The sequence below is a fragment of the Sphaerodactylus townsendi genome, linkage group LG11 (assembly GCF_021028975.2).
Source record: "Sphaerodactylus townsendi isolate TG3544 linkage group LG11, MPM_Stown_v2.3, whole genome shotgun sequence".
In the NCBI taxonomy this organism is placed as follows: domain Eukaryota; kingdom Metazoa; phylum Chordata; class Lepidosauria; order Squamata; family Sphaerodactylidae; genus Sphaerodactylus; species Sphaerodactylus townsendi.
In genome coordinates this window covers 10,355,341-10,378,611 of record NC_059435.1, presented here as the reverse complement: position 1 = coordinate 10,378,611, position 23,271 = coordinate 10,355,341, and the positions used below count along the sequence as shown (strand labels likewise).

The following is a 23,271-nucleotide window of genomic DNA, read 5'->3' as shown; positions in this document are numbered from 1 at the left end:
GGAAGAATTTCGCACAGGTCTCTTCCCCCAAACGAGCTCAGCCTACTATATTTATTTCAACCAGGTTTTACAAAATTAACTAAACTAGCAATCTTTTTGCAAAATCATAGGTTTAAAATGCTTCCTGTTTGCCGGTGCAAACTACAGCATCAGGAAGCGTCCAATTTCCCCTGTTCTGTCCACCATTTGAGTGGATCCTCCAGAGAGTCCACTCAAATGGCAGCTGCCATTCTCAGAGGTGGGGGAGACTCTGTTGTGGGGGGAATCTCTTGCTACCCACCATTCAAAAATCCCAAGTACGGGGGAGAAGGGAGATACATTTTTATTTCATTTTTGTTTTCTTGTATGGCCACAGAGGTCCTGGGAAGGGGGGAAAAGTGTCTTTTGCCCCTTCCGCACACGCAAAATAATGTGTTTTCAAACCATTTTCACAACTGTTTGCAAGTGGATTTTGCCATTCCGCACATGTTCAGAAAAAAGAGCCAAACTGAAAGCAGTTTGAAAGTGCATTATTCTGCATGTGCGGAATGAGCCTTTGTGTGAAGGAGCTGCAGCAGTTACACTCATTATGAATTAGCTTTGCAGAATGTACCCCAGGGGCACACAAGATGGCAGCTGGTGGCGGCGAGATCCTGCAGACCAAGGCAGTTTACAGGGAGGAGTCCTACCCCAGGCCAGAGGCTGTTGCCCAGCAACAGAAGAGGCCTAGAAGTTAGGTTGAGCCACTCAGCCTTTTCTGCCCAAGTCATCCCAAGTCATCCTAGATATATAACTCAGTGGTGGGATCCAAAAATTTTAGCAACAGGTTCCCATGGTGGTGGGATTCAAACAGTGGCGTAGCACCAATGGGGCTGGGCGGGGCACGACGGGGGCGTGGCTGGGCATTCCGTGGGTGGGGCATTAATAATTTCTCTGTTACTGTAAAAAACTCTTACTGTAAAAAAAAGTTCCTAATTTCCAGCTGGTATCTTTCTGTCCATAAGTTAAACTCATTATAGCAAGTCCTATCGTCTACTGCCAACAGAAACAACTACTTCTCCTCTAATTGACTGCCTGTCAAATACTTAATACTTTCAAATACTTAATTTTGTTTCTAGAAATCAAAAGAAGGATACTTTCCTTAAACACCGAACTTGACCATATTTCTAAAACATGTTTTTGAAACAGCCCAACAGGGAGAATTATCCCGTTTTCTACCTTCGCTAACCAGCCACATAGGAAACAACAGGACTTCATGATTTTTGGACCTAATGGAATTTCTAATGGAAAAGCAGACCCAATTAGTCACCCCCTCTCGGCACACCCAAATAATTAGTAACCCACTCTCGGGAACTGGTGAGAACCTGCTGGATCCCACCTCTGATATAACTGCCTAAGGGTTGAAATGAGTCAACAACTCACTTCCAACCAACAGGTGAGCAAGACTCAAGAGGTGAGTGCTACGCACCTATTGACTGGAAGTGAGTCCCTCACATTCCAACCACCTTCCCCGTGACCAAGGCCTCTCCATTTCCCCGCCTGCCCTCTCCCACCCCCACAGGCAAGGCAGGGAAGGGGCACCTTGCCACCTGCTACCCAGCCAAACTCACCACTGGCCTCCCCATGCCCCTGTCCTCCCTCTCCCATTCTCCAAAGACAAGCTAGGCTGGTGGGGCAGTGATGCCTTGCCATCGATGGCCCTGCCAAACCCACCACTGACCACTCCATCCCCCTGCTCACTGTCTCCCACCCCCTGCAGCCAAGCTAGGCTGATGGGGCAGCAGCCCTTGTTGCCCGCCGCCCTGTTGAGTCCACTGCCAACCTCTCCAGCCCTCACTTGCCCTCTCCCAGCTCCCTCAGGCCAAGCCGGGTCTCCCGTCTCATCCCACAAAACCAGCCCAGGGGACCTCCCTCTCCCAAACAGCCTGCCCAGCTGTCAGGGGCATAATGCCCATTGGGCAAGGTGGGCAGCTGCCCAGGGCACCACCTTGTGGAGGACTTCAAAATGCAGGGTTCGGTTTTGGGTATTTTTAGTGGTTTTCCATTTTTGGCCTGCAGGGGGTGCAGTTTTTAGGCTAGTGGCGCCAAAATTTCAGCACTGTCCTTATGCTACCCCCCAAGTTTGGTGATGTTTGGTTCAGGGATTACAAAGTTATGGACTCCCAAAGGGGGTGCCCCCATCCCTCCTAATGATACGCTGAAATTTTGGGGCTGATATGTCTAAAAATGCACCCCCTGCAGGCACCAATGTCCTGGTGCAAAAAAAATTGGTCGTGGTGGAGTGGCCACCCATGGGGGGGCATCCAACTCAGGTTTTGCCCAGGGCTACAGTTTGCCTCATTACGCCCCTGCCTGTTGTCACCATGTCTGGCACCTCCCGCTGCTTTTCTTGCCCTCACAGTCTCCTGCTCATGAAAGCCATCTTAATCAAGGAAATGGTTGCCTTATTTATAGTCCGACCCTTCAAATTGCTAGTTTTTAGAAATGGGAAATGTCAAAAATGAGCTTCAGGCAGGCATGCCCACCTGCAGGATCCACTGTTTTCCCCTGCCAATATTGTCTAGCTTAAAAATTCATTTATTTACTTCTCATTTGTTTGAGGTTTGAAATGGCTCTGCCGTAAAAATTATAAAGTAACGGTGCCTTTCTGTGTCCAAGCCGCTGAAGGCAGTGAGCAAGCGAATATTTGTTAATGCCACATTACAAATCATTTGCAAAACTAAGTTTTGAGTACCAAAATTCCACTGGCTCCTATGAGATCTTGGATAGAGACTGGGAAATCCTAAGCATGTATATTCAGAAATTAGTTGCACGGAGTTCCATGGAAGTTAAACATTAGTAACGGGGCTTAATATTGTAGCCTTAACAAAATTCAAAACTGATTCATTTTATGAACGGCTAACAGTTTTGCTTCTCTGCATCCTGGGAGATAATTATTATAAATGCAAAATCAATACAATTTTATATTTTTTAAAAGCCAGTTTTTTTAAAAAAAACTCGTCGAAAGTGATCCACAGAGTTTACATTTCTGCATGTCACAGTAAAGATATCATGAGAAAATGGTTCTCAGAATTTTGGATCGTCTCATAAGAACATAAGAACAAGCCAGCTGGATCAGACCAAAGTCCATCTAGTCCAGCTCTCTGCTACTCGCAGTGGCCCACCAGGTGCCTTTGGGAGCTCACATGCAGGATGTGAACGCAATGGCCTTCTGGGGCTGTTGCTCCCGATCATCTGGTCTGCTAAGGCATTTGCAATCTCAGATCAAAGAGGATCAAGATTGGTAGCCATAAATCGACTTCTCCTCCATAAATCTGTCCAAGCCCCTTTTAAAGCTATCCAGGTTAGTGGCCATCACCACTTCCTGTGGCAGCATATTCCAAACACCAATCACACGTTGCATGAAGAAGTGTTTCCTTTTATTAGTCCTAATTCTTCCCCCCAGCATTTTCAATGAATGCCCCCTGGTTCTAGTATTGTGAGAAAGAGAGAAAAATTTCTCTCTGTCAACATTTTCTACCCCATGCATAATTTTGTAGACTTCAATCATATCCCCCCTCAGACGTCTCCTCTCCAAACTAAAGAGTCCCAAACGCTGCAGCCTCTCCTCATAGGGAAGGTGCTCCAGTCCCTCAATCATCCTTGTTGCCCTTCTCTGCACTTTTTCTATCTCCTCAATATCCTTTTTGAGATGCGGCGACCAGAACTGGACACAGTACTCCAAGTGCGGTCGCACCACTGCTTTATATAAGGGCATTGGGGGGGTGGGGGGGGGGGGTGTTGGGTGGGGGGGGTGGGGGGGGTGGCGGGGGGGGGTGGGCGAGGGGGGTGGGGGGCCGGGGGGGGGGGGGGGGGGGGGTAAGGGGGGGTTGGGGGTGGGGGGGGGGGGGGGGGGGGGGGGTGGGGGGGGGGGGGGGGGGGGGGGGGGGGGGGGGGGGGGGGGGGGTGGGGGGGGGGGGGGGGGGGGGGGGGGGGGGGTGGGGGCGGGGGGGGGTGGGGGGGGCGGGTAGGGGGGGGGGGGGGGGGGGGGGGGGGGGGGGGTGGGGGGGGAGGGGGGTGGTGGGGGCGGGGGGTGGGGGGGGGGGGGGGTGGGGGGGGGGGGGGGTGGGGGGGGGGGGGGGTGGGGGGGGGGGGGGGTGGGGGGGGGGGGGGGTGGGGGGGGGGGGGGGTGGGGGGGGGGGGGGGTGGGGGGGGGGGGGGGTGGGGGGGGGGGGGGGTGGGGGGGGGGGGGGGTGGGGGGGGGGGGGGGTGGGGGGGGGGGGGGGTGGGGGGGGGGGGGGGTGGGGGGGGGGGGGGGTGGGGGGGGGGGGGGGTGGGGGGGGGGGGGGGTGGGGGGGGGGGGGGGTGGGGGGGGGGGGGGGTGGGGGGGGGGGGGGGTGGGGGGGGGGGGGGGTGGGGGGGGGGGGGGGTGGGGGGGGGGGGGGGTGGGGGGGGGGGGGGGTGGGGGGGGGGGGGGGTGGGGGGGGGGGGGGGTGGGGGGGGGGGGGGGTGGGGGGGGGGGGGGGTGGGGGGGGGGGGGGGTGGGGGGGGGGGGGGGTGGGGGGGGGGGGGGGTGGGGGGGGGGGGGGGTGGGGGGGGGGGGGGGTGGGGGGGGGGGGGGGTGGGGGGGGGGGGGGGTGGGGGGGGGGGGGGGTGGGGGGGGGGGGGGGTGGGGGGGGGGGGGGGTGGGGGGGGGGGGGGGTGGGGGGGGGGGGGGGTGGGGGGGGGGGGGGGTGGGGGGGGGGGGGGGTGGGGGGGGGGGGGGGTGGGGGGGGGGGGGGGTGGGGGGGGGGGGGGGTGGGGGGGGGGGGGGGTGGGGGGGGGGGGGGGTGGGGGGGGGGGGGGGTGGGGGGGGGGGGGGGTGGGGGGGGGGGGGGGTGGGGGGGGGGGGGGGTGGGGGGGGGGGGGGGTGGGGGGGGGGGGGGGTGGGGGGGGGGGGGGGTGGGGGGGGGGGGGGGTGGGGGGGGGGGGGGGTGGGGGGGGGGGGGGGTGGGGGGGGGGGGGGGTGGGGGGGGGGGGGGGTGGGGGGGGGGGGGGGTGGGGGGGGGGGGGGGTGGGGGGGGGGGGGGGTGGGGGGGGGGGGGGGTGGGGGGGGGGGGGGGTGGGGGGGGGGGGGGGTGGGGGGGGGGGGGGGTGGGGGGGGGGGGGGGTGGGGGGGGGGGGGGGTGGGGGGGGGGGGGGGTGGGGGGGGGGGGGGGTGGGGGGGGGGGGGGGTGGGGGGGGGGGGGGGTGGGGGGGGGGGGGGGTGGGGGGGGGGGGGGGTGGGGGGGGGGGGGGGTGGGGGGGGGGGGGGGTGGGGGGGGGGGGGGGTGGGGGGGGGGGGGGGTGGGGGGGGGGGGGGGTGGGGGGGGGGGGGGGTGGGGGGGGGGGGGGGTGGGGGGGGGGGGGGGTGGGGGGGGGGGGGGGTGGGGGGGGGGGGGGGTGGGGGGGGGGGGGGGTGGGGGGGGGGGGGGGTGGGGGGGGGGGGGGGTGGGGGGGGGGGGGGGTGGGGGGGGGGGGGGGTGGGGGGGGGGGGGGGTGGGGGGGGGGGGGGGTGGGGGGGGGGGGGGGTGGGGGGGGGGGGGGGTGGGGGGGGGGGGGGGTGGGGGGGGGGGGGGGTGGGGGGGGGGGGGGGTGGGGGGGGGGGGGGGTGGGGGGGGGGGGGGGTGGGGGGGGGGGGGGGTGGGGGGGGGGGGGGGTGGGGGGGGGGGGGGGTGGGGGGGGGGGGGGGTGGGGGGGGGGGGGGGTGGGGGGGGGGGGGGGTGGGGGGGGGGGGGGGTGGGGGGGGGGGGGGGTGGGGGGGGGGGGGGGTGGGGGGGGGGGGGGGTGGGGGGGGGGGGGGGTGGGGGGGGGGGGGGGTGGGGGGGGGGGGGGGTGGGGGGGGGGGGGGGTGGGGGGGGGGGGGGGTGGGGGGGGGGGGGGGTGGGGGGGGGGGGGGGTGGGGGGGGGGGGGGGTGGGGGGGGGGGGGGGTGGGGGGGGGGGGGGGTGGGGGGGGGGGGGGGTGGGGGGGGGGGGGGGTGGGGGGGGGGGGGGGTGGGGGGGGGGGGGGGTGGGGGGGGGGGGGGGTGGGGGGGGGGGGGGGTGGGGGGGGGGGGGGGTGGGGGGGGGGGGGGGTGGGGGGGGGGGGGGGTGGGGGGGGGGGGGGGTGGGGGGGGGGGGGGGTGGGGGGGGGGGGGGGTGGGGGGGGGGGGGGGTGGGGGGGGGGGGGGGTGGGGGGGGGGGGGGGTGGGGGGGGGGGGGGGTGGGGGGGGGGGGGGGTGGGGGGGGGGGGGGGTGGGGGGGGGGGGGGGTGGGGGGGGGGGGGGGTGGGGGGGGGGGGGGGTGGGGGGGGGGGGGGGTGGGGGGGGGGGGGGGTGGGGGGGGGGGGGGGTGGGGGGGGGGGGGGGTGGGGGGGGGGGGGGGTGGGGGGGGGGGGGGGTGGGGGGGGGGGGGGGTGGGGGGGGGGGGGGGTGGGGGGGGGGGGGGGTGGGGGGGGGGGGGGGTGGGGGGGGGGGGGGGTGGGGGGGGGGGGGGGTGGGGGGGGGGGGGGGTGGGGGGGGGGGGGGGTGGGGGGGGGGGGGGGTGGGGGGGGGGGGGGGTGGGGGGGGGGGGGGGTGGGGGGGGGGGGGGGTGGGGGGGGGGGGGGGTGGGGGGGGGGGGGGGTGGGGGGGGGGGGGGGTGGGGGGGGGGGGGGGTGGGGGGGGGGGGGGGTGGGGGGGGGGGGGGGTGGGGGGGGGGGGGGGTGGGGGGGGGGGGGGGTGGGGGGGGGGGGGGGTGGGGGGGGGGGGGGGTGGGGGGGGGGGGGGGTGGGGGGGGGGGGGGGTGGGGGGGGGGGGGGGTGGGGGGGGGGGGGGGTGGGGGGGGGGGGGGGTGGGGGGGGGGGGGGGTGGGGGGGGGGGGGGGTGGGGGGGGGGGGGGGTGGGGGGGGGGGGGGGTGGGGGGGGGGGGGGGTGGGGGGGGGGGGGGGTGGGGGGGGGGGGGGGTGGGGGGGGGGGGGGGTGGGGGGGGGGGGGGGTGGGGGGGGGGGGGGGTGGGGGGGGGGGGGGGTGGGGGGGGGGGGGGGTGGGGGGGGGGGGGGGTGGGGGGGGGGGGGGGTGGGGGGGGGGGGGGGTGGGGGGGGGGGGGGGTGGGGGGGGGGGGGGGTGGGGGGGGGGGGGGGTGGGGGGGGGGGGGGGTGGGGGGGGGGGGGGGTGGGGGGGGGGGGGGGTGGGGGGGGGGGGGGGTGGGGGGGGGGGGGGGTGGGGGGGGGGGGGGGTGGGGGGGGGGGGGGGTGGGGGGGGGGGGGGGTGGGGGGGGGGGGGGGTGGGGGGGGGGGGGGGTGGGGGGGGGGGGGGGTGGGGGGGGGGGGGGGTGGGGGGGGGGGGGGGTGGGGGGGGGGGGGGGTGGGGGGGGGGGGGGGTGGGGGGGGGGGGGGGTGGGGGGGGGGGGGGGTGGGGGGGGGGGGGGGTGGGGGGGGGGGGGGGTGGGGGGGGGGGGGGGTGGGGGGGGGGGGGGGTGGGGGGGGGGGGGGGTGGGGGGGGGGGGGGGTGGGGGGGGGGGGGGGTGGGGGGGGGGGGGGGTGGGGGGGGGGGGGGGTGGGGGGGGGGGGGGGTGGGGGGGGGGGGGGGTGGGGGGGGGGGGGGGTGGGGGGGGGGGGGGGTGGGGGGGGGGGGGGGTGGGGGGGGGGGGGGGTGGGGGGGGGGGGGGGTGGGGGGGGGGGGGGGTGGGGGGGGGGGGGGGTGGGGGGGGGGGGGGGTGGGGGGGGGGGGGGGTGGGGGGGGGGGGGGGTGGGGGGGGGGGGGGGTGGGGGGGGGGGGGGGTGGGGGGGGGGGGGGGTGGGGGGGGGGGGGGGTGGGGGGGGGGGGGGGTGGGGGGGGGGGGGGGTGGGGGGGGGGGGGGGTGGGGGGGGGGGGGGGTGGGGGGGGGGGGGGGTGGGGGGGGGGGGGGGTGGGGGGGGGGGGGGGTGGGGGGGGGGGGGGGTGGGGGGGGGGGGGGGTGGGGGGGGGGGGGGGTGGGGGGGGGGGGGGGTGGGGGGGGGGGGGGGTGGGGGGGGGGGGGGGTGGGGGGGGGGGGGGGTGGGGGGGGGGGGGGGTGGGGGGGGGGGGGGGTGGGGGGGGGGGGGGGTGGGGGGGGGGGGGGGTGGGGGGGGGGGGGGGTGGGGGGGGGGGGGGGTGGGGGGGGGGGGGGGTGGGGGGGGGGGGGGGTGGGGGGGGGGGGGGGTGGGGGGGGGGGGGGGTGGGGGGGGGGGGGGGTGGGGGGGGGGGGGGGTGGGGGGGGGGGGGGGTGGGGGGGGGGGGGGGTGGGGGGGGGGGGGGGTGGGGGGGGGGGGGGGTGGGGGGGGGGGGGGGTGGGGGGGGGGGGGGGTGGGGGGGGGGGGGGGTGGGGGGGGGGGGGGGTGGGGGGGGGGGGGGGTGGGGGGGGGGGGGGGTGGGGGGGGGGGGGGGTGGGGGGGGGGGGGGGTGGGGGGGGGGGGGGGTGGGGGGGGGGGGGGGTGGGGGGGGGGGGGGGTGGGGGGGGGGGGGGGTGGGGGGGGGGGGGGGTGGGGGGGGGGGGGGGTGGGGGGGGGGGGGGGTGGGGGGGGGGGGGGGTGGGGGGGGGGGGGGGTGGGGGGGGGGGGGGGTGGGGGGGGGGGGGGGTGGGGGGGGGGGGGGGTGGGGGGGGGGGGGGGTGGGGGGGGGGGGGGGTGGGGGGGGGGGGGGGTGGGGGGGGGGGGGGGTGGGGGGGGGGGGGGGTGGGGGGGGGGGGGGGTGGGGGGGGGGGGGGGTGGGGGGGGGGGGGGGTGGGGGGGGGGGGGGGGGGGGGGGGGGGGGGGTGGGGGGGGGGGGGGGTGGGGGGGGGGGGGGGCATGCTGGCAGGGGCTGATGGGAATTGTAGTCCATAACATCTGGAGTGCCAAAGGTTCGCCACCACTGCTCTAGGGATAACATTGTTTTTCCCAAGAAATCAACTAATTTAGGCATTTTGGAGAGCAAACAAAAGATATTTAAGAGGACTGTATTTTTGTTGACTATTAGAAAAGTTGATACTTAGTTTGGAGGTCCTTTATAGATAGTTAACAGGCTTGGAGAATCCTGCAATTCTTGTAGTACTTTCATGAATCCGGGTTTGCCAAAGCAATGAAAGCTTCCATTCTTAGTGCAACCATATAATCTCAAAACAAAAAATACCGAATCCCACACAAGACCTAACTCAATGCAAACAACCTATAATATTTGAAAGCTATTAAGAGCTGCAATCCATAAAGTAAACAGACTGGTATCCCTTTTAACGCATGGAGAAAACTCTGCATGTGATCATTCAATAACCACACATTCACCGCTACCACCAGAAAACCCCGTATATAATACTTAGTAAATAAAACAACAACAGTAAAACTAACACATTTTAAGAAACGTTCTCTGAAAGCAGGAGAAAGGCTGCCCAGGTGGGTTGCAAATATCTCTTCAACAGCGCTAACCGAATCACTGAATTGATGCTCTATCCAAGTTTCTTTGGCAGCACAGTCTTTCGTCCACATGTTCATCCAAAAGGAACTTACATCAATTGATGAACAAGACAAACCTATGTAACCCGCTCATATGGGAGCGCTTCTCCTACTGTGAACAGCAAGCAGTACATAAGAACATAAGAACATAAGAACGAGCCAGCTGGATCAGACCGGAGTCCATCTAGTCCAGCTCTCTGCTCCTCGCAGTGGCCCACCAGGTGCCTTTGGGAGCTCACCTGCAGGAGGTGAAAGCAATGGCCTTCTGCGGCTGTTGCTCCCGAGCACCTGGTCTGTTGAGGCATTTGCAATCTCAGATCAAAGAGGATCAAGATTGGTAGTCATAAATCGACTTCTCCTCCATAAACTTGTCCAAGTCCTGGAACAAGTTTCTCACAATACTAGAACCAGGGGGCATACACTGAAAATGCTGGGGGGAAGAATTAGGACTAATAAAAGGAAACACTTCTTCACACAACGTGTGATTGGTGTTTGGAATATGCTGCCACGGGAGGTGGTGATGGCCCTTAACCTGGATAGCTTTAAAAAGGGCTTGGACAGATTTATGGAGGAGAAATCGATCTATGGCTACCAATCTTGATCCTCCTTGATCTCAGATTGCAAATGCCTTAGCAGACCAGGTGCTCAGGAGCAGCAGCAGCAGAAGGCCATTGCTTTCACATCCTGCACGTGAGCTCCCAAAGGCACCTGGTGGGCTACTGCGAGCAGCAGAGTGCTGGACTAGATGGACTCTGGTCTGGTCCAGCAGGCTAGTTCTTATGTTCTTATGTTCTAACAGCCTAGAGAAGACAAGTGCTCTACATGAAGAACTTAATGGGCATTCTTCTCTTGTAAATGGCAATCGGCTTTGTCTAAATCTCAAAGAAGGGTAGAATAAACTGTACGAGGATGCTGGTCGAATCTCTTCCCGTTTCATGGTATCTGCGGCCACTTCACCAACTATTCAGTTATAGCTTGCCCATATTATTTCCAGAGTACTGACATAATGAATACATTATATAAAGCATTATCACATCTCATACACATTCTCTTAATAGTAACTACAATGCAATGTCATAATAAATGCTATGTACCTCTTTGCTATCCCGGGAGAAAAAATTCTGCTTAACATAAGATGCGCATTTTATAATACTTTACAAATCATTTACAAAGACTACTGTGATGTCGCACTTTGCCCGGGGATCTCTAACTACATGTATCCTTTTACCTTTGATTTCTAGTGGCTGAGAACTTCTGCTATTGACAAGCAACTGGCGAGATTTCTAATAATCCTTTGGCTGCACAGGACTCCTCTGAATGGTATATTCTCTAATTTTTCCTGCCATCAGTGCTGTGATTATGTGAAGCTTGACATTCTACTGATCCTGCAAAGATTTTTCTCCCAAACATCTGCATTATGAGATCCTGCAAAGACTTATCTCCCAAACATCCCCATTATAAGAAGGGCAGCAAAAGATAAGCAGCAAAGGTCAAGGACAGGAAAAGTTACCAATTAAGACCATTCCCTTTCTAATGTCATCTGCAGCATGTTTTTTCCCCCAAATTTCTTGGATTAAGAACATAAGAACATAAGAACTAGCCTGCTGGATCAGACCAGAGTCCATCTAGTCCAGCTCTCTGCTACTCGCAGTGGCCCACCAGGTGCCTTTGGGAGCTCACATGCAGGACATGAAAGCAATGGCCTTCTGCTGCTGCTGTTCCTGAGCACCTGGTCTGCTAGGGCATTTGCAATCTCAGATCAAGGAGGATCAAGATTGGTAGCCATAGATCGACTTCTCCTCCATAAATCTGTCCAAGCCCCTTTTAAAGCTATCCAGGTTAGTGGCCATCACCACCTCCAGCATTTTCAATGAATGCCCCCTAGTTCTAGTATTGTGAGAAAGAGAGAAAAATTTCTCTCTGTCAACATTTTCTACCCCATGCATAATTTTATAGACTTCAATCATATCCCCCCTCAGACGCCTCCTCTCCAAACTAAAGAGTCCCAAATTATATTGAAACAGTGATTTCCATACTCTGGATTGCTTTCCCCTAGAGATGCTCTGTGGGTTGACTTTCTTTTCGGTGGACTATCTTTTCAGGGGAAAAACTTCTTGGACGTTTTCCTGCCTTGAATTGATAACCTCATTCCCAAGACTCAGCAGAAAAGAAAATAATTTACTCTTGAGATAAATCTGGTTGAACTCTTCATGAAAGCTGTAAAGAACTGTGGATCTAGGGCAAAGGAAGAACCAAAGAGGATTGTTAAATGTGAATTTATTGCAACAGGCTGTGATTTGGCATCTGCATCACAATGCAGGTCATGGGAAAACACCTGAGCGTAACCGGAATTAATGCTGGTTAAACATTGGGCCTTTCCCCACTTACCTTAAGCCCCGCACTACTCTCTTCAAGTTGCGCGGGGTCCTCGGGCACTCCCCACGACAGGGGCGGCCACAGCGAAGCCGCCCCGACGCTGCTGCGGTCGTGCCCCCTCAGCGCACGGCATCCCTGGCGCTGGAGAAAACGGCGCCTTTTGATGACCCCGCACAGAGCGCGGGGTCGTGGGGATGCCCGGGCACGCGCCAGGGATGCCACGCGCTGAGAGCAGCGCGCGGCATAGGGGGGATCGCTTCGAGTGGGGAAAGGCCCAATAACCCATTTTACCGAACTGTAGGCTGATTCGTACATTGCTTCAGGGCTCCTTGTTTAATGACTTCATTTCATTCATTAGGTGAATTGATTCCACAAACATTTTGTTTATGGGGAGCAGTAATGTATCTTTGGGTACTGAATCACATCCAGATGTCTTCACTGGGTGTTGCAGTGAAGGGCAAATGTGTATGTATGAATTCAACGTCTATTCCTCATCTTTGAAGCGTCACTTTTGGAAGTCTCTGGAACTAGTTCTGACATCTGTTCCTCTGTGTATTCCTTAAGTTCCATTCCTTTTAATTATGTTTATCATGCTCAGCAAACAGTTCAAATAACTGCTGAGCAATGAATTTAACAAATTATTAGTGGCACTGTCATTATTCAAAGACAGATGCAAGCTTTCTTTTTCCCCAGTTCCTCATGCCTTGTTATCAAGATTTAGATTGTGCTAAGTGTTCCCTTGGGAATTAGTAATTAGACAGAATTCCATCACTAATAATCATGTAAAAATATCTTTGAAGGAAGTGCTTATCCCCAATAATTATAGAATATTGAAACCTGGCTGGAACATTAAAATAAAAGAATATTTATGGCAGATGATACTGAAGCTACAAACTCTTGGAGGAGAGGTAGGGCAGAAATCTATTTATTAATAATACACCAGTGTACTAGTTCTTGTTGTAGTTTCTGGCTTGATCATCAGAAGCATGCATAATGCTTTGCAGGTTGTTATACACCAAGACAAATCTTAGGAGATTCACAGTGGGCAACTGGATAGAGGGACAGGCTGGATTGGTCCATATTTATTTATTTATTTATTTATTTATTTATTTATTTATTTATTTATTTATTTATTTTATTAGATTTAATATACCGCCCTATCCCCAAAGGGCTCAGGGCGGTGAACAAGATAAAATATTATATATAAAAACATACATACAATTTAAAAACAGTTACATTCTAAAACCACGTCCCACGAGACCCATATACAACCCTCCCCATATAAACATGATCTGCTTTCTTGATCGTGGTAAGGCTTAAAGGTGCACCTCTATATACCTCCCATCAACGATCCTGCCATGATGTGTTTGTGTAGGCAAAGACTTAACGTGGTATATGTATGATCAGATGGTGTGTTGTCGGTCTGTAGGTTATACAGGTGTGTATTTATTTTTATACACATTGATGTATCTATTTTATAAATTCATTCATGACCTTTTAAATAAGAAAGTTGTATTTATTTTGCACACATAAACAACATATACAGAAAGAGAAGAAGAAGAGGAAGAAGAGTTTGGATTTATATCCCCCCTTTCTCTCCTGTAGGAGACTCAAAGGGGCTGACAATCTCCTTGCCCTTCCCCCCTCACAACAAACACCCTGTGAGGTAGGTGGGGCCGAGAGAGCTCCGAGAAGCTGTGACTAGCCCAAGGTCACCCAGCTGGCGTGTGTGGGAGTGTACAGGCTACTCTGAATTCCCCAGAGAAGCCTCCACAGCTCAGGCGGCAGAGCTGGGAATCAAACCCCGTTCCTCCAGATTAGATACACAAGCTCTTAACCTCCTACGCCACTGCTGCTCCATTTTCCATAGAGGAAAATGTCCTGTCCCATCAGTAGGAGTGTAAGGTATGGAAACAGACAGTTGAGAATTTGCATGGAATGGAGCTAAATAAACATCACTTGGTAAATAACACCCCACTAGGGACAGATTCCTTTTTTCTCTCAGGAGCACAGTAGCATAGTGGCTAAGAGCAGTGGCTAAGAGCAGGTGCACTCTGATCTGGAGGAACCAGGTTTGATTCCCAGCTCTGCCGCTTGAGTTGTGGACGCTTATCTGGGGAATTCAGATTAGCCTGTACACTCCCACACACGCCAGCTGGGTGACCTTGGGCTAGTCACAGCTTCTCTGAGCTCTCTCAGCCCCACCCACCTCACAGGGTGTTTGTTGTGAGGGAGGAAGGGCAAGGAGATTGTCAGCCCCTTTGAGTCTGCTGCAGGCGAGAAAGGGGGGATATAAATCCAAACTTTTCTTCAAACTCTTCCTCTTCTCCAGGCTATTAGCAGCCCTACATGCTCTTCAGGAATGTGATTGTTAAGGCAGATATATATGGAGAAACAGACCACAAAATCTGTTTGTATGCTTCCCCAGTTCAAACATGATTCTTTAAAGGGTGGAACAGGCTACACCAGATGGGAGGGAGGGCAGGTGCATTCCCATTTCCAAGCAAAAGTTGGGAGTTGGGACTTACGTTTAGATCTCTGGAAATAAAACATGGAACTTTTTAATATATGAAAGCAGCAGCAAGAACACTGTACATGCAGAAATGGAAAACTCCAGCTATGCCTACAATTGAAGAATGGTAGGTGAAGGTACTAGAGTTTGCTGAGATGGCCAAGTTAACTTTGCTGCTCAAAGAAAAGAACTTAATTAAATTTATGGAGAATTGGAAATCCATGATAGAGTATTTAGACAACACAGAAAAAAATAAATTGATGACTACTGGTTTTGAAGGTTAAGCAATGTTAAAATAAGAATTGAAAAGTGAGACTTTTTACCAGTAAAGATTTAAACGACAGATTTAATTTTTATTTTGATGCTTAATGACCAAGCACTAAGAAATTCTGTGTGCATTTTTAATTGTAGGGGTTAATATTCAGTGCAGGAGAAACTGTGGAATAAGTACTTTATAATTTGGTGAACTGTTATGTCTTTGTGCATTCTGGATGTTGCTAAGATAATGAAGGGCAAATAAAGAATTGTGGACTACAAAAAAAGTCAGGAGTCGGGTCACCTTTAGGCTATCTACTCCGGCCCTGTGTTGCTTTTCTTCACTCAAGAAGAAGAAGAGGAGGAGGAGGAGGAGGAGGAGTTTGGATTTATATCCCCCCTTTCTCTCCTGTAGGAGACTCAAAGGGGCTTACAATCTCCTCGCCCTTCCCCCCTCACAACAAACACCCTGTGAGGTAGGTGGGGCTCAGAGAGCTCTGAAAAGCTGTGACTAGCCCAAGGTCACCCAGCTGGCATGTGTGGGAGTGCACAGGATAATCTGAATTCCTCAGATAAGCGTCCACAACTCAAGCGGCAGAGCTGGGAATCAAACCCGGTTCCTCCAGATCAGAGTGCACCTGCTCTTAGCCACTGCTCTTAGCCACTACCCCACTGCTGCTCCTCTGCCTTTACTTACATGTGAACAATCCTGCACTGGAAGATAAGGTAAACATCAAAAACGAAGCACAAAATGATCAGAGTGCTCAAGAAGCACAAATCTACACGCCTATTCTTTTGCCTGGAGACTTGCCATGCCATTTGGGCTGATTATCTGCCATTTTCTTTCTTGGTACTACTTTCCTTTTATTGTATTTTATGTACACTGTGATTTTCTAAAATTGTTAGACACTTTGATCACAGCACTTTTTTTAAAAAAAGGACATTATATGAAAATTTCAGAGAAGCAGCTGTTACCTGAACTGGGGCGGGGTCTGTTCCCTTTCAGTTAGGGAGAATTACCAGGAACAAACGTACCTATGTGAGAGGCTCAGGCTGAGATCTCAATTGAGTTATACCAGGTTTTTCTCTCTTAGGCCTTTCCGCACAGCAGAAAGGGCGCCCCTGCACCGGCAGGAATTCTGCCGGTTGAGGGGTGGGGGCCGATCGCACAGGAGCATGCGAGCGGCCCCCGCAGAGGCCGGATTCCTCGTCCCTCTCCCACTCACCTCGTCGCCTTCATCGCCCTGCTGGCCTCCTAAGACGCGCCCACGCTGCCTTCTGACCTCCAGGGGTCGGAGGACAGCGAGGGGAATCTTAGGAAGGCAGCATGCGCTTTAAGTGATGGCGGCAGCAACAGAGGGACGGGGAAAATAGCGTGTTCCCAGCGGTGCCGTTCGCACCATGCCGCCGGGAATGCGCTGTTTTCCAAAAACTTCCCTCCAGGAGGGAGGTTTTTGGAGGCAGCCTGACGCCCCCCAGGGGGTGGAGGAGGGGAGCCAGGTCGGCACTGCTGCATTTTGGCAGCGGCACCTGTGCGAACTGCTCCCTGGGGACGGCGTTTTTGCCGTCCCCAGGGTGCGTAAATGGCCTGTGCGGAAAGGGCCTTAGAAATTCGGAATTTGGAGTAAGTTTTAACACTTTTATTGAAAAGCAAAATAATTAATGTTACACAGACAGTCTGGTAGAAATGCAAACACAGAGAGCTTCAAGAAGCCTAGGATTTAGACAGAATATTCCTCCGGGGATGTCCTTATTCTGGTATTGATGATACCCCATCAATTCCAGCACAGCCATGTTCACATGTTGACAGTCAAGTTATGCCATGAAAGGAAAAAGCTAAAAAGCTTCATATCGACATAAGAACATAAGAAAGAGCCTGCTGGATCAGACCAGAGTCCACCTAATCCAGCACTCTGCTACTCGCAGTGGCCTACCAGGTGCCTTTGGGAGCTCACATGCAGGATGTGAAAGCAATGGCCTTCTGCTGCTGCTGCTCCCGAGCACCTGGTCTGCTAAGGCAAAAATCAATGAAAAGAACTAGGAACAAAAATCAATGAAAGAACTAGGCACAAAAAAGAAATAAAAATATTTGCACACTACTGATTTTATTTTCCTTGATGAGGACAAGGGAAACCGAAGTGGTCAAATAGGAAGAATAGTGGTAGACTATGTCTTAACATACAGGTCTTAACTATGTGAGGAATCAAGAGTTTCAATTGTGCATTGACTTCCCAAGAATTTCAGAAAGACTTAAACATACCAAAAACATTACACGGGTAACCTATTATACAGATACATGTCATCCTTTGAAATCAACATGCCCTTCTGTCTTGCAGCAATTTCTGTACACCAAGAATGAGTCAGCTACTTCATTGACTTGTTTAGCAACGGCAACACTATAGCACAGCCTGTTAGGATGGGCAGCCTCATTTGGGATCAACGTGGACCTGCATGACTTCAGTAACTCCGACGAAATCTATGTGGGAAGGGAAGGTTATATGATATAGCCCTATCTTGTCAGATCTAGGAAACTAATCATAATAAGTGTTTGGAAGAAAAGCTATCAGGCAAGACTCTGCAGAAGAAGGTAGTGGCAAACCACCTCAGCTTCTCACTTGCCCTCTGCTGTGGTTGCTGTAAGTCAGCTGTGACTTGAAAGCTCTTTACACATACATACACAAAATCCATGGTAGAGGCAGACTCAACCAGCCAGACCCAAAATCTTACTGGGTTATACGTTGATTAAAGAGTCTGCAACTCCATGGTGTTCAGTGTGGTATAGTTTTTAGAGCAGAGGACTTTTATCTGAAGAACTGGGTTTGATTCCCCACTCCTACACATGAAACCTCCTGGGAGATTTTGGGCAAGTCACAGCACTTTCAGAACTCTCTCAGTCCCACCTACCTCACAAGGTGTGTCGTGGCCCCTCCTGCTGCAGCTGACAGCTCATCCAAGGAAGAGTTAATAAGCCTCACAGAGAGATACCAGCTGAATCAATAGACCCTGAACCAGCACAGACTTCTGCCTCAGAGCTAATTAACAGGACTAAAGAAGATGCCAGTAACTCTGGGACTCCAGATGTAAGCCTGTGTTGCAGATAAATGTTGAGACTGGCCATAAAGGAGAGGTGCCGCTCAGCAATGATACAGGCTAGCAGTGGCGGCGAACCTTTGGCACTCCAGATGTTATGGACTACAATTCCCATCAGCCCCTGCTGGCATGGGCTAATGGGAATTGTAGTCCATAACATCTGGAGTGCCAAAGGTTTGCCACCACACCCAGAGTCTTTGCGGGAACAGTCCCAGGCAAGTAGCTCTGAGGAATAAATGGCCTTTGGCAGGAGCTGCAGCTGGGGTTTCAAAGTGTGTTCTTCCTGACCTGTGCCTGCATGCCACTGTTGGTTCCAGACCATGACTGACTGACTACAGTCTGGCTTCTTGACCTCGATTCTTGGCTTCTCCTTGTTGCTGTGTACCTTTCTGGCTTTTCACTCCTGGTTTGATGTACATTGCTGTGGACTCTCCCATGGACTTTGCTGTGGACTCTCCCATGCTATCAGTCACAGACTAGGAAAGGGATTTGGGCGTCTTAGTTGATAGTTCCATGGGAATGTCAACTCAATGCACGGCAGCTGTGAAAAAGGCAAACTCTATGCTGGGGATCATTAGGAAAGGAGTTGATAATAAAACTGCAAAGATTGTCATGCCCTTATATAAAGCCGTGGTGTGACTGCACTTGGAGTACTGTGTTCCGTTCTGGTCGCCACATCTCAAAAAGGATATCGAAGAGATAGAAAAAGTGCAGAGAAGGGCAACGAGGATGATTGAGGGACTGGAGCACCTTCCTTATGAGGAGAGGCTGCAGCGTTTGGGGCTCTTTAGTTTGGAGAGGAGACGTCTGAGGGGGGATATGATTGAAGTCTATAAAATTATGCATGGGGTAGAAAATGTTGACAGAGAGAAATTTTTCTCTCTTTCTCACAATACTAGAACCAGGGGGCATTCATTGAAAATGCTGTGGGAAAGAATTAGGACTAATAAAAGGAAACACTTCTTCATGCAACGTGTGATTGGTGTTTGGAATATGCTGCCACAGGAGGTGATGATGGCCACTAACCTGGATAGCTTCAAAAAGGGCTTGGACAGATTTATGGAGGAGAAGTCGATCTATGGCTACCAATCTTGATCCTCCTTGATCTCAGATTGCAAATGCCTTAGCAGACCAGGTGCTCAGGAGCAGCAGCAGCAGCAGAAGGCCATTGCTTTCACATCCTGCACGTGAGCTCCCAAAGGCACCTGGTGGGCCACTGCGAGTAGCAGAGAGCTGGACTAGATGGACTCTGGTCTGATCCAGCAGGCTAGTTCTTATGTTCTTATGACTTGGTATCTCTTGAGTCATTCCCTAATAAACTATTGTCAGCACAGCCTCAGCTCTGAGCCTCCTCAGTGCTGTGTGTTGCTGTGGCAGCACACCGGCTCCACCCAGCCTGCACAAGGTGTCTGTTGTGGGGAGAGGAAGGGAAGGAGCTAGTAAGTTGCTTTGAGACTCCTTACTGTTGAGAAAAGCAGGGTATAACTCCAAACTCTTTTTCTCCTTCAAGACCATTACAGTCCCGGCAAGAGAGCAAACTACTGAAGAGGCCCAGTGGCTTCTCACACGATGGAGAAGACAAACTGATTCAAGAATGATGCTCAAAGCCCAATCAGGGGCAAAAGAAAGGTTAATAAAGCAATATTTACACAAACAAATGACTCTAGACAAATGGCTGCATCTGCTTCTATCAGGCTCCATTAGAGATGCTTTGATGGGGTTGATTTAATCTGGAGTTGCATCCATGAAATAAAAGCTATTGTGCGCACAGCACGAGGGAAAGCGCATCATCATTCTGCACACGCCATCATGGGTTTTTAGTTTGGAACACAGGTTATTTCAGTCATATTGGATATGAGTAATTCACTTAGTCTAAAGCGATGGTTAATGATGTGTGAACTGCAGCCAAACAACGGGCGATACTAGAAATGTAATTGTCAGAGGCGGGTGCTTATGTGAAGGAAGGGAAGCGATTTGTTAACCAGAGAAGGAAGGGAAAGGGATGCAGACTCTGAGACTCTGCCCCAATGCCTGCTGGAACGGAGGGAATAACTACAGTTTGCAAAGCGCAAAAGGAAAGCTCTGATTTATTCTGGGAGGGGGAGAGGGAAGAAATAGGAAAATGCACTAATATCTCAGTGTCAATTTCAACCTGCAGCCAGCAAGTGCCTGAATTGATGGCCGTTGTGTTCCCTGGCACAGTATGAGAATCGCAAATATTTATTAATTTAGGCATTTCTACACTACTTTTCTCTCCCAAGTCGCTCAGAGCAACTGACAGAAATTTCCAGACCAGCCAATTTAAAACAATGGCCTATTATGCATGCAGCGCTCGCCCTGCAGTTCTTTTCATCACAGTGGGTTTTGTCTCACGGTTGTCTGCCTAAACCAGAAATTTTCTCACTGTGAGGCATCCCCAGCTTAGCCACCTGCCATTTCCCTTGCCTGCCACTTCCTGTGTTGCCTGCCACCTTACCTTTGTTTGTTTTTGGCTGTCTTGGGTCTCGCATTCCTTGACTAGATCAGAATTTTTTTTTTAAAAAAAGAAAGAAATGGTTTGAGCTGCTCTGCTGGCCCAAGGAGTGGTAGGAGCTGCTATTGGATGGATGGGGGAAGGGGGTGAAGGTTGGGAGGGTTGATAAAAGAGGAAGCAAGTAGACACACACGCTCCTTCCCTTTACTTTCTCTCTGTGTGGGGGTGGGAGTCGCCCTTTGCCTGCTTTCAGAAGTCATGGGGCAACTCTGATTTGTGCCGCCATGAGTTCCATCGAGGCTAAAATGAGTGCATAACTGAGAATCCAATCCGAAGTAGAAGGATGCTCCATGTGAGGCAGACCACAAGTGCACATGCAGAATAATGCACCTTCAATCCACTTTCAATGCACTTTGCAGCTGGATTTTACTGTGCGGAATAGCAAAATCCCCTTGCAAACAATTGTGAAAGCGGATTGAAGGGGCATTATTCTGCATGCGCAAAAGTGCCCTAATTTAAATAAATGATGCAAATGAACAAAAAAGGCAACCAGATCCTGGGAAGATCCTAACTGACGCTCTCATTAGATGCTCTAATGAAGATCATCTAACCAGTAGAATTAGTACCACACACGGGGTTAAGCAGGGTTGTATATTGGCCTCTGCTTTATTTAACTTATTTTGAATGATCTACCTCATGCTCTAGCGTTGGTGAATGGTCATAGTCCCAAACTACATTCTACCCATGTTCCCTTACTTTTGTATGCAGATGATGCTGTGCTATTGTCTTTGTCTTTATTGGCTCTTGTAGCTCTCCCTCTGACATTTGTGGGCCAAGATCTTTGGCTCCTGCTCGTCAACTTGCACCTCTGGCTACACCCAGGTTGAAATCCTTGCAGAGGGAAGACCAACCATAATCGGCCCAAGTGATGTACACATTATGCCTTATGCTGAATCAGGAGCAAAAGAAAAGGAACAAAGACAAAATACACAGCAAACCCAATATAACCAAATAAACAAAAGCTGTGTCAACAATAAAGCTCCAATTCCTTATAACGTAATTGTGCTGTATTATTCTTACAAGCCAAATAAATAAACAGCTTTTGTTTATTTGGTTATATTGGGTTTGCTGGGTATTTATGCTGACTCAGATCATTGGTCCATTAAGGGCAGTATTGGCCACTCAGATCGGCAGCAGCTCGCTACTGTTGGTGGACTCCTGTCTTGGCGGCAGCATTCACCATAATTAATCATATGGGTATCCTACCCAACAGCTGTCCCACAAGAGATTTCTGGCGATTTGCCATTATAGTACCCATCTATAAAAAGGGTGACCCTGCCGATCCTTCCAATTACTGGCCAATTAGTCTTTTATCAGTAATTGGAAAGCTTTATTCAAAATTCTTATTAATTAGGTTGCAAGCCTGGCTGGATTGTGCTAAAATTATTGGACCTGAGCAAGCTGGATTCTGTAAGGATAAATCAACCTTGGATCACTGCCTAGTACTTTCACATTTGGCAAATAAATATACCACTCCCAAAGCTTCCAAGTTATTGGCTGCTTTTATTGATTTAAAAGGAGCCTTTGATTCTGTAACAAGAAATCTCTTGTGGGACAAGTTGAGGCTATTGAATGTTGACCCCAGATTTCTATTCCTGATTAGGCAGTTGTACATCAATACTGCTTGTCAAATTAGATGCTCTAATGAAGATCATCTAACCAGTAGAATTAGTACCACACACGGGGTTAAGCAGGGTTGCATATTGGTCTCTGCTTTATTTAACTTATTTTTGAATTATCTACCTCATGCTCTAGTGTTGGTGAATGGTCATAGTCCTAAACTATATTCTACCCATGTTTCCTTACTCTTGTATGCAGATGATGCTGTGCTATTGTCTTTGTGCAGTGTGGAGAAATGCCTCCTTCCCCCTCCCTTTTCTTTTTCTTTCCTCCTCCCCTCTTCCCATCAGGTATCATAGATTTGGAGGACGTAGAAATTCCAGAGAAACATCAGGAAGTGCTACCTGACCTAAGGGGAAAAGATATCTTGACCCAGCCTGACCAGGTCAAAGGAGGGTGTGGTCTGGGATCTGATAAATTGCTGCGAGTGAAGGGGCGAGGTCTCTTCTCTCCTTCTGCTTGGGAGCAGACCCCTTGCCTGGGCTGTGAAAGCAGCAACCATTTTTGGACCATGTGCCCAGTCAGGTAATGTGAACTCTTTGAGAAATAGCAGCCAAGTCACCGGTGGCAGCCATTGCGGCAGAGGTGAGCAGCACGAGTCAAAAGGAATGGGGCAGCCAGCTCTGAGGGCGCAGTTGCAGGGAGCTGCAACGATTGGCCCGAGCTGCAAAGGCGGGAACAGCAGAGCGCTTATAAGCGCCACGCCCCGAGCCTCGGCTTTCTTGGCTAGCCGAGGCTCAAGAGTGACGTGACCCACCCACCCTCCCTAGTTACAATTGTTAATGGTTGACATATTATAAATGGTTTTATTGTGATACTTGTACTTTTGTCACAGCCCAGCGGGTTGGCAACGGAATTGCAACATCTGTGGGGAGAAGCCAAGTAGGGCGGCCGGTCTTCTCCATGGTTGCTGCCCTTAAGGAAGGGCCTGGGGGTGGGGCGGGCCGGTAAGCAAGTCGGTAGGCTTAGCTGGTGCCCGCCACCCCAGCAGAAAGGGTTGACACCACCTGGTGGCTCCCGGCTTCCTGCCAATGCCCCAATAGAGATTGGGGACAGCATGGTTGGGTCAGCAATGGTGCTGACCTGCTGATGTTGCAATCCGTTTGTCTCCCAGCTTCTTGAGTGTTATGCTGTGAATTAATAAATTGGGCTGCTGCCCAATCTATTTCCAAGTCCTTGTTGTGTTTTATTTGCCGGGGAAGGGTCTACACCAACTGCATGCAATTGCAACGTTCTAAGTTTTACATGCCTACCCTATGTTCAACAACTCCTAAGTTGGGTATGTTAAGAGATAGGGGACCACAGCCCCAGAAGCAGCTGGTATGGTAAGTATTGGGCTGGGCCTCACAGTAAGGCTTGAAGTACAACTAACTGCCCTTTAAAATGTTGATAAGGAGGCAATGTGTTTTCATGCACTGCTGTTTTTATAATCCAGAATTAATTAAAGCCTCTGTAAGAAAACATGTGCATGTATATTTCATTAGGGACAATTATTCTTTTGCATA

General features: G+C 55.6%; 1 long non-coding RNA gene across 1 annotated transcript; it reads right to left on the bottom strand.

Annotated features, from left to right (window-relative positions):
• Positions 1–1,427: 1,427 nt before the first annotated feature.
• On the bottom strand, positions 1,428–16,022 carry LOC125440696. Its single transcript, XR_007245734.1, has 3 exons — positions 15,879–16,022; positions 2,876–2,877; positions 1,428–1,439 (listed from the first exon to the last, which is right to left on the bottom strand). It is a non-coding gene; the product is annotated as an uncharacterized LOC125440696 (long non-coding RNA).
• Between the last annotated feature and the right edge of the window lie 7,249 nt (positions 16,023–23,271).